Source organism: Triticum aestivum, chromosome 7B (assembly GCF_018294505.1).
Source record: "Triticum aestivum cultivar Chinese Spring chromosome 7B, IWGSC CS RefSeq v2.1, whole genome shotgun sequence".
Lineage (NCBI taxonomy): Eukaryota > Viridiplantae > Streptophyta > Magnoliopsida > Poales > Poaceae > Triticum > Triticum aestivum.
The window spans coordinates 643,037,076-643,047,872 of record NC_057813.1 but is presented as its reverse complement, the minus strand read 5'-3'; the positions used below and the strand labels follow the sequence as shown (position 1 = coordinate 643,047,872).

General features: G+C 43.9%; 1 non-coding gene across 1 annotated transcript; it reads left to right on the top strand.

Moving 5' to 3' along the window:
• The first annotated feature begins 5,453 nt into the window (after positions 1-5,453).
• On the top strand, positions 5,454-5,575 carry LOC123163311 (U5 spliceosomal RNA). Its single transcript, XR_006481834.1, has one exon. It is a non-coding gene; the product is annotated as a U5 spliceosomal RNA (small nuclear RNA).
• Positions 5,576-10,797: the final 5,222 nt, after the last annotated feature.

Below are 10,797 nucleotides of genomic sequence, written 5' to 3'. Positions count from 1 at the left end.
CGTGAGGAAATTCTACTCCTTCCTCCTCATCTCTCCGGCATTGATCAAGGGGGACTAAATTATGATGATCAACCACTGACACATCCTCTTACTAATGGCACTTTTGAGTTTTGTGATGAAACAGGAGAAACCAGAGAAAACAATGAAGAAAACGGTGAAAAAAACGTCTCCTCCGAACGACATCTCATGTGTCGCGAGACGGGAGGCAGATCCGCCTCGGGATCCGTTCGGCAGGCGCAGCAGATCGGATCTTCCTCGGGATCCGCGGGCGCAGACGCGCCAGACGCGCCAGCATCCCGCTCCGTGCCAACCGGCTCTGGGCGCGCCACGCGGTCACCTCCCATCGGTCGAGGCGCACCTCCAGCACCACTCCAATCCGCGCCTGACACGCGCCCCCCTGCGACGGGTGTGGACGACGCGCGATTCGGCGCCCACCTGCGGTGCTACGCACGCCGCGCCCCGGTTCGCCCGACCGAGGTGGGGCCAGGAGCAGATGCGGCCACGGCGCCCCGTGCCGGTGCTCGCGCGCGCCTCGAGGCTGATACGCCATCATGCAGCAATGATGAGCTGCCTCCTTCACCAGGATCTTCTGCGGCTGCTGCTCAGGATTCCAGGTCGCTTTCCGCCACAGAAGATCTAAGCCCTGTAGATTCGGATTCGGCTGCAGCGGTCGGAGAATCCCTCTCGGGATCGGCAACTGCAACTCCTGTTCAGCCCACAGGATCTTCTGCGGCTAATCTACAGATCACCTCATCACCACGTCGCACACGGCTTCAAAAAGGGGTAATACAACCTGTTGATTACAAGCATATAACTAAATATGGCATGATCTGTTCCACAGGCGAACCAGGTGAACCTAACACACTTGAACAAGCTCTTGGTGATGAACGGTGGCAGAAGGCAATGAATGAAGAGTTCATTGCACTAAAGAAAAATAATGCATGGCACTTGGTTCCTCCACAGCAAGGTAAAAACTTGATTGATTGCAAGTGGGTATTTCGAATCAAAAGAAAGTCTGATGGCACTATTGATCGATACAAAGCTAGACTAGTTGCAAAAGGCTTCAAGCAACGGTACGGTATAGACTATGAAGATACGTTTAGCCCAGTTGTAAAAGCTGCAACTATTCGTCTTGTCCTGTCTATTGCTGTTTCCAGGGGCTGGAGTCTCAGACAACTTGACGTATAGAACGCGTTCCTCCATGGTGTTCTGGAAGAGGAAGTGTACATGAAGCAACCTCCTGGGTTTGAAAGTAAAAGCAACCCATCTCATGTGTGCAAACTTGATAAGGCACTATATGGTCTAAAGCAAGCTCCACGGGCTTGGTATTTCTCGTCTTTGTCACAAAATGCAAACTCTTGGCTTTGTTCCTTCAAAGTCTGACACCTCACTGTTTATTTGCAACAAGTCCAACACATGCATATTTGTCCTCATATATGTTGATGATATCATTGTGACAAGTTCATCTGATGAAGCAATCACAGGACTGTTAAAAGACTTGGGGGCAGACTTTGCTCTAAAGGATCTTGGAGACTTGCATTACTTCCTTGGAATTGAGGTGAAGAAACACAAGGATGGACTTCATCTCTCTCAGGAAAAGTATGCCACTGACCTAGTCAAGAAGGCTGGTCTGCAAGGTTGTAAACCTACTTCCACTCCATTATCCAGCTCAGAGAAACTATCTCTTACAGAAGGTACACTCTTGAGTCAAGAAGACAACACAAAATACAGAAGCTTGGTAGGAGCACTTCAATATCTCACTCTAACCAGACCTGATATTTCTTTTGCTGTCAATAAAGTTTGTCAGTTTCTTCATGCACCCACTACTGTTCATTTGACTGCTGCCAAACGTATAGTAAGATATGTCAAGAATACTTTGAGTGTTGGTCTCAGTTTCAGCAGGTCATCTTCCACACTTGGCAGTGCCTTCTTTGACTCTGATTGGGCAGGATGCTTAGATTACAGGCGTTCAACTGGTGGTTTTGCAATATTTTTTGGGCCTAACTTGATCTCCTGGTCTACTAGAAAACAAGCAACAGTTTCTAGATCAAGTACAGAGGCTGAATACAAGGCACTAGCAAATGCCACAGCTGAAATTATTTGGGTGCAGTCCATGCTTAAGGAACTTGGTGTGAAAAGTAAGCAAGCTCCCTGTTTATGGTGTGACAATCTTGGTGCCACATATCTGTCTGCCAACCCTGTGTTTCATGCAAGAACAAAACATATTAAGATAGATTTTCATTTTGTCCGAGAAAGGGTTGCTCAAAAACAGCTTGACATTCGGTTTATACACTCCAGAGATCAGGTTGCAGATGGGTTCACAAAGCCATTACCAACAAGGAGTTTTGAAGCCTTCAGATATAATCTCAACTTGATGAAGTTGTGATTAAGGGAGGGTGTTAAACATGCCAATGTGCACCGTGCCAATGTGCACCGACCGCACCCACACCTATCTTCTGTTGAGTTGTTTTGGTATAGATTAGCTTGGTAGTTAGGTAGTAGGATTCTCTCTTATCTCTACCTAGCTGTAACCGATTCTATCTCTTGTTCTCCAAGTCTCAATCTCTGTAACAACTCAATGTATGCGCTGTATCAGGGAGGTGCGCCCCTGCTTATTTAACACGAACCCGTCGCCTCCAACGAGGTAAGACGTTTCCGCAATCGCACAGAACATTGTCACAGTTGCTTCAATCACAACATTCTTTCTTCTGTTAGAAGACCCCGTTTTTTCTGAACACAACATTGCTCCAAAGGGCTTGGAAAACATCTGCTTGCTTGTGGGATTTGTTCAGTTAGGTAGGTTTAAGGAGTCTGATATAAGCGATGCTGGGAGGCCACCGTTGAAATACAAACTTGCAAAATGCATAGGATTAGGATACACAACACAATGTAACTTTTTAGCTGTATTGTCCAGTTTACCTCAGTCTAAAACAGAACCCACATATAACTGCATAAAGATCAGTGCCTGAGACTGAGATAGCCCCCCTTACAAATCATCGGCTGCTTAACTTGTAGTTTGATATTATGTTGCTTTGTTCATCTGAGTTTGCAACTCCTGAAAAACAAATCATAATGTAATCTATTTATCTAGCATGAAAGCTTGCAAATCTTGGATGGTATTTCAGTCTCATCCGTGTGGCTGTTGTGGCTGTCGTGTTCTTTGGCTTCTGGTTGAGGTGTCGTTGTCGTCTGGGACTGGGTAAGTCCAGGTTCTGGATGGAAGACAACATGCTCCTCCATGACTGGAACAAGAAAGAAGCATATATGGTAGGCAGGGCAGCCACATATATCCTTGCTCATGCGTACATGTTCAGTTCCTCCTTCCATATTTTGGAAACGCCGAAGTCACGATCCATCACCAAACATGAATTTTCTGTAATGTTGCTGCGACGTTTAACGTTGGATTTTGAAATGTATCCTCATCAGAAATAAAAAGGAGTGTGACGATATAACATTAAGCTTAGCACTGACTTCTGATACACATTCAACAATGGAATATGATTTAAGAATATTTCTTTATGCATGTCTGCAAGAACACAAAGCCTGCAAGTTATTATATGTGTGTTTGGTAGAAAGTAAATAGAAAGGAAAATCATTTTGGATCACATAAATGGACAAACCATGATGTGTCAGAAAGGTGTGGTAGTCAGTCAACATTAGTTTGATGTTTGCTCCTTGAACGAAAGAGGTGTGTCGCCATTGTGTTGAAACCAAAATCTCTGAACTAATCAAGTAGTAGCAGCTTGCAGTTCCCTTTCAGTGTCAAACCCAAGCAAATCAACAATAGCTATGGCAAATTAACCACAGAGTGATGATCATATCCGTATACATCTCATCAGCACATAAGAAAAAAATAGCCAAGCTCCAAAACGGCAATCGATGTACACTTTTCCTCGAGCCATGTTTTCACACCTAGATTAAGCATATAAAAACTTCTCAGACACTCGACCAGATGTCATTTTGTCTTTTCTTGATGCCTTTTGTATGTACGATCAACTAGGACATGATCCATAGCTAGCTACCTGATCTATTGCTGTAGGTACACTCTGCATATGTCTTATAGATTTATATAATTTTCGAGATTTTCATATGATGTGACGTGATTTTTAAAAGTGTTTTTAGATTATGTTTTTTTAAACTAAAATGTGGCCTGAGAAATCGGAGGAAGGAGATGGAGAGCCTGAGAGCATATCGTCGATGGGCCCTGATTCATGGGCTGCTAGGCTGAATGCCCGGTCAAAAGGCTTCAGTTACCAGTGCATACGCAGGCCCATGCGGAGGTCTCTCAGGGGACCTCCTAATCGGCGCTGCAAGCGCCAGCTAGCGCTCACACGCGGTGTGTAGCGGCCGGCCTAATCAACCTGTGGAAAAACAAATGCGAAGGAAAACGTTCACGCTATATCGAGAAAAGAGGGGACCTCGCCTAAGTAGATGGGTTCGACCGTTCCAAACTTCCAATAGACCAGGCTCAGTTTGTTGTTTATTGTTAGGACATAATCCTATTGGACCCCGCTTTTAGTACAAACATTAACATATAGACAACTTTCTTCACGTTGATTAATATGGAAAATAAAAATTCGCAAAAAAGAAAAAGTTTACAAATTCAAAAATGCTCACGGTTTTGAAAAAAGTTCATGAATTTTTAAAAAAGTTCATAAAATTTTAAAAAGGTTCATCAAATCCAAAAAAGTTCATTGATTTCGAAAAAAGTTCATTGATTTTTATAAAAGTTCATCAAATCTGAAAAAATCTTCACCGAATCTGAAAAATAGTTCATTGATTTTGAAAAAAGTTCATCATTTGTTTTTGAAAAATGCTCAGCGAATTGGAAATGTTTACCTAATTTTAAAGAAAGTTCACAAATCTGAATAAAAGTTCATTGTGTTGAAAAAAAGTTCATCAAATTTCAAAAAAAAGTTCGTTGATTTAAAGAAAAGTTCACACATTCATCGATTTAAAGAAAATTTCCAAAAAATAATCAAATTTTAAAAATAGTTCATCAAATTTTAAGTAAACATTATTGATTTGGAAAAGGTCCCCGCATTTAGGAAAAGTAAAAAAAAAGGAAAATCGATAAGGAAAGAAACCAGGAAGAAGAAAAAAAAAAGAAAAACAGAAAATGAAAGTGGGAAAAAGGGAAACGAAAAAAAAGAGAGAAGAAAAGAATAAAAGAGAGGAAAGGTGGAGGCTTAGCAGATCCCGCTCCGTGGCGGGGTTGTTATACGTACGAACTTCGACTCTTTAGGGCGCAGTGTCGAATCCCAGCGAAAGCGGGTTTTTTTTTCGGAATCCAGTTTGCGGATTGCATGCAAAAGGGCGCCTGCAGCGCTAAATAGGAAACGCCGTCTCTCAAAGGGGCAGAGGCAAATAGTCCCACACCGCTCGCATACGAGGAGCTACGCCCGCCATTCCGCTACATATAGGCCAGCACCCTCTTCGTTTCAAGCCCAAGCAGCTGCGTGGTGGGCACAGAGCGAACTATTCTTTAGCCTTTTACTAAAGAATACCGTGTGCGCGCCACACATGTGCAGCATACTCTAATTTTTAAAGGGTGGCCTCCTCTCTTTTGAGGGAAGGTCCCCGACAAATCAAATGTTAACCTTTTGGAAATTTCATTGCGTTGAAAGCATTGAATAACTGTCACTGTTTTTAACGCAGGAAGCTTGTCGCTGTGAAATGTTCTGTACTCTATAAGAAAACTTGTTGTTGCCTTTGTTCAAATAGGAAAATCTAGGCCAATCAATTACTAGCTTGCATTTTATGTGGCGTTGGTTGTCAACCCAAGATCAGAGGACTTATGCTACCATCGCTCATCTGTTAACTTTCATAAAAGCACGCCTGATACATAGCAAAATGTAGCCCTTCAATTTGTCCAATTTACATAATAACTTGCATAAAGATTACTGCTCAAGAGATTGTTGGTTACTCAAACTCTAGTCTGAATTTTATGTTGCTTCATGTGAGGTGCAGATCCTAAATAACAACCATTTGTATTACATTTTTTATGAAAGCCTGTTTCGAGAGTATTACATTTTGATATAGCACAATGCAAGTTTGCAGATCTTCAGTGAGATTTCAGCTTCATCCACATCGCCGTCGTGTCCTTTGGCTTCCTATAGAGGAGTCCCCGTCGTTGTTATTGGGCAAGTCCAAGTTCTGGATGGACGACGACATGCTCCTCAATGGTTGGCAGAAGACGGTACATCTATATATATGGTAGGCAAGGCAGCCACATCCTTACACATGTGTACATGTCCCTTTCCTCTTTCCAAATTTTATAAACACGGATGTCGCGTTCCACGACCGAATGCGAATTTTCTGTAACGTTGCTATGTTTAACCTGAACGTCTAAAACTTATCCTCGAATTTAAAAAAAAAAGCATAGGAAGCTAACATGAAGCTCAGCGCTAACTTCTTGTATGCACGTGTGCAACAACGGATTAATATTATGAAGACGTTTCAGCATTGTTTATACAAGATAAACGCTTACAAGTTATCGTATGCGTGTGTAGGTAGACAAAAAAAAAAGGACGAAAATCACCTCGAATCACATAAATGGGCAGCCATGATGTGGAAAAAGGGTGCCGTCGTACATACTGTCAACGATAGCTTGCTCTACATAGATGCTACTTAAAAAATGAGGGCTTTGCTGCCTTTGTTGAAACCAAGTAACATCTCTGGACCAATCAATCAGCTAACTTGTGTTTCCCTTTCAGCGTATCCCATTTATATATAGTCAACTCAGGAATATCAACAAAGCTACCAAGCTATTAGAAAGTGATGGTCGTATCCCTACGTATTGCATCAACGCATACGAATAATTAGCCAAGCCCTAAAGAGGCCATCAGTGTCCACTTCTCCTCGAGCAATTTATAATGATTTTCTTGACTATTATCTAATTAAGGAAATGAATTTGATTATCAGAACCACCAAGATCCGATCTCATTATGTCTTTCTTGATACCCTTGGTATATACGATCAAGTAGGATATGATCCTGCAAAAAAGAAAAACTAGATATGATCCGATCATAGGTAGGTCTACTGCTGTAGGTACAACCTGCATGTATCAGCTAATTAACCGTCGTTGTTGACAAGGATGGATCGATGGATATGCAGGCAAAGGCAACGGTGAAGTGGGAACAGGTGTGGACGCTCATCTTGTCAAGCTAGCCCTAATTGGTTGGAGAGATGTGCGGTGTGTACTACCAACAGCAACCCTTCTGTGGGCACTAGCAGATCAAGGACGACATGGACGTCCGTACCGTTCCTTGTTTTTTTTTTCTTTTTGTTGTTGTTCAAGGCTGCTAGAAAGAATGACATGATGTGTTAGTGTAACCATGTCTAATTAATTTTCTTGCTTGAGATGGACATGCCAACTTCCATGGAGCTTATTGTGTAAGGCGATCTCAGCAGAATAAGTAAGTAAATAAAGTGTTTTAAAAGAAGTGATTCATGGGAGGTCAACCTGGAGTAAGGTTCACCCGCAAAAAAAAAGAAAAAAGAAAAAACCTGCAGTAAGGTTAGAACGTGGAGCAAGCAACTGGACGCGGAGAACTCCGCCCAGGAGGATGGTTTGTCAGGGGGAAATTTGTTTTTTGTTTTCATTTTTCTCCTGGTTTCGCTCATTTTCCTTCCTGTTTCACAGTTTTGCTTGTGTGCTTTACCGCGTTCTGTACTAGCATATGTACTGCCTGGGCATGTGATGATGTGAAAGTGTACTTCTGTATCCCTAATTACGCCTAAACTTATATTTTTGTACTCTACAAACCTTTGTCGAGTTATACTCTCTAGAACACTCTTCTGAGTTATCACATATATATTTAAGTGTAATCTGAATAAGGACACACACAACACACTATAGTAAATAACGAACATAAATTAATTCAGATTAATTCAGATTATTCAGATTATATTTAAATATATATGGTGTGTTGTGTATGTCCTTATTCAGATTAATTCAGATTATTCAGATTATTCAGATTATATTTATGCTCGTTATCACATCTCGTAGGTTGAGGGTCAAAGTCCATTGTAAAAAGAAGATACTTTTGATATCTCAAAATAATACTTGTATGTATTTTGTAATGTAAAATGTTACAGCTACATGGAAAGTAAAAATTAACAAACATTTGGTGGCATGATTAGTTATGAGTAAGTAAACAAGTTCAATATAAACATTATAGTCCATGTGGGACACATATTAAAAAAGGGAACTACTATAATTAAGAACCATACAGGTAGACCACCAACGAGTTTCAAAATCTTTGTGTATGCGTATGTGCGGTTAGAACATCCAGAAGTCCTTCTAGTTCCTTTGCGTCTTCTCATTCTTAGTTCATCATTGCACTTGCGTCATTGGCGTGACTTCGACAAGACACGTTTTTTTTCTCCTAGCCCTAGTCATGAAGAGAATTACATGCTTTCACTAAGAGATGTGATAATAGTGGAGTCTTTAACACCAAGTCATGTGAGAAGCGGACAGGACAATGACATACAATCAATACAATCATCTTCCTTGGGATTACACGCGTTTTTGAGCTAAGCTTATGGACGAGAACCTAATGTATGATGAAATGCCCCTACCGCTTTATTGAAAAATAGGTCATGAATAATGCTCTGACAAATGGTTGTGCTTTCAGGTTTGTTTCTACATGGGTCACATGGGTCTGATGTATTTTGATGGAACCTACATCGGAATGGACAATTCTCAGTGGAGTCTATGTATAGAGCGTTAATCCAGTCTGAGGTGCCAGTTGATAATTAATAACAAGAAGATCTGAAAAATAAAGATACCTCTTAAGAATAAAATATTTGCATGGTATATTCGTCGCAGAGTCATTCTTACTAAAGATAATCTTATCAAGAGGAATTGGCATGGATACTCGTTGCTTGGTTGTTTCATATGTGGAACAAGGACACTCCTCGCAGAAACCCTAATCTTCCTCGATCCTTCGTGGCTGCCGTCTGCTCGGGGATGGGTCGCGACGCGTCCGTGCCGTCGGGCTCTGGGCAGGTCCGACCTGCAGCCGCCGCGTCGATGCCCTCGGACGCGTCCTCGTCTGGTGGCGCCCCTGGCTTCGCACCTGGGGTGTTCCCCCCGGTGATCCCTTCTTCCTCCGCTCAAAGTGTCATGCCGAACCTTCCCCAACAGACTCCAGCACCGGGGCAGCAGCAACAACAGATGTATCAAATGCCACAGCAGTTCTTTCAGCAGCAACCGATGTATCATGCACCGCCGGGGTACATGCAGCAAATGGCGCCGGTGTACTCATATCAACCAGCCGGCCCTTTCTTGCAACAGAGCCATGGTCACCCCACTGCTGTCCAGCCAATGGCCTTTAATGCTGGTCTGGCAAACTCGGCGGCCGGAGTTCAGACAGGGAATATCCGTCCTAGGAAACCGAAGGGAGGAAAAGGAAATCGGCCTAAGAACCGTGCGGGAAACGCCCCGATCATCGCTGCTCCACCCACCTTGCCTTATCATGGCGTACAAGGTGCTCCGGCTTTTGTCTCGGGGCCTCTTGTGACTGCTGCTCCTCTTATGGCACCGGCTCAACAACAACATGATGTGGCTCAGGCGGCACCTGCTCCCGGGGTGAACACGGTAATGACCAAGTTATGGTGTACCAAGCGTCAGTCGGCCGGACATGTGGCTTCAGATTGTGAAACACAGCAGTATTGTTTCATCTGTAACAAGGCGAACCATCCGATGACTACTCGGCGGTGTCCAGCTCTCAAGATGTCGAAGCCGGCGGCGATGCTTTGTGGCTATGGGACTGAGAGCATGGCCTTCTTTTAGATGCCTGACAATGTTTGCAGGGCAGACCTCACACCACAATCCTCCCCAACGGCTCTTGTTTCAATCTCGGGAGGCTCTATCTCTTCGAGCATTGTGGAGGCGGAGGTTGCTAAGATCGCTCAATATCAGCAACAGTGGACGTGGGAGGCTATCCCTCATGGCCAGAATGCTTTTATCATGTCTTTTCCCAGTGACGAGGTGCTCCTGGGAGTTACTGGTTTCACGATCTTCATCAAATCGCATAATGTCACTTTGGAGTTCAAGGCTTGTCATTCCGAGGAGATTCCGAATCGTTTTGAGCTTATTCCAGTTTGGGTGCATGTACACGGAGTTCCTCACGCTCTCCGGCATTTCTTGGGTCTCTGGGCAGTTGGCTCTGTTATTGGAGCCACTCTTGACGTCGACCTCCTTTGCTTGCGCCGCCGTGGTATTGTGAGGATTCAGGTTGGCGTGCTTAATCTTGATGCTTTTAAGATGAGCCCTGTCAACTCCCTCTCGTCGTATGTGGTTGTTCAGAAGAAGGGCTATGAATTGCGGTACACTCTGGAAGATGATGATTTCCGTGTGGACGCTGATTTTGTGCCTCGCGTTTGGGAGCATGGCGATGATACGGAAGGGGACAAGGAGCATGATCGAGAGGACACTTCAAGGGTTGATGACAAGAGCAAGAGGCCGAAAGCGTCTTCGTCGTCAGCTAACACGGCGGCATCATCTTCCTTGGGAGGAGTGGTTCCGATGCAAATCACCTCTTCCACGACCGTTCCTGCTAGTACACATACATGCTTGGCATCGCGGCCTTTGTCGGGGGACCCGCCAGCGGCAACGGAGCTCGTGCCGCCCCAGAACCCTCCCTCGCTTGCCAGCTCTGCACCGCCTCCACCACCTCAACCGGATGCTTCGCCCATGTCAGCTATTCGGACATGGGTTGATGGGCCTGCGGCGCCCTTGGCAATGGGATCACCGTCGGAGGCTTCTTTGGAGCATCTGACGACACCGAC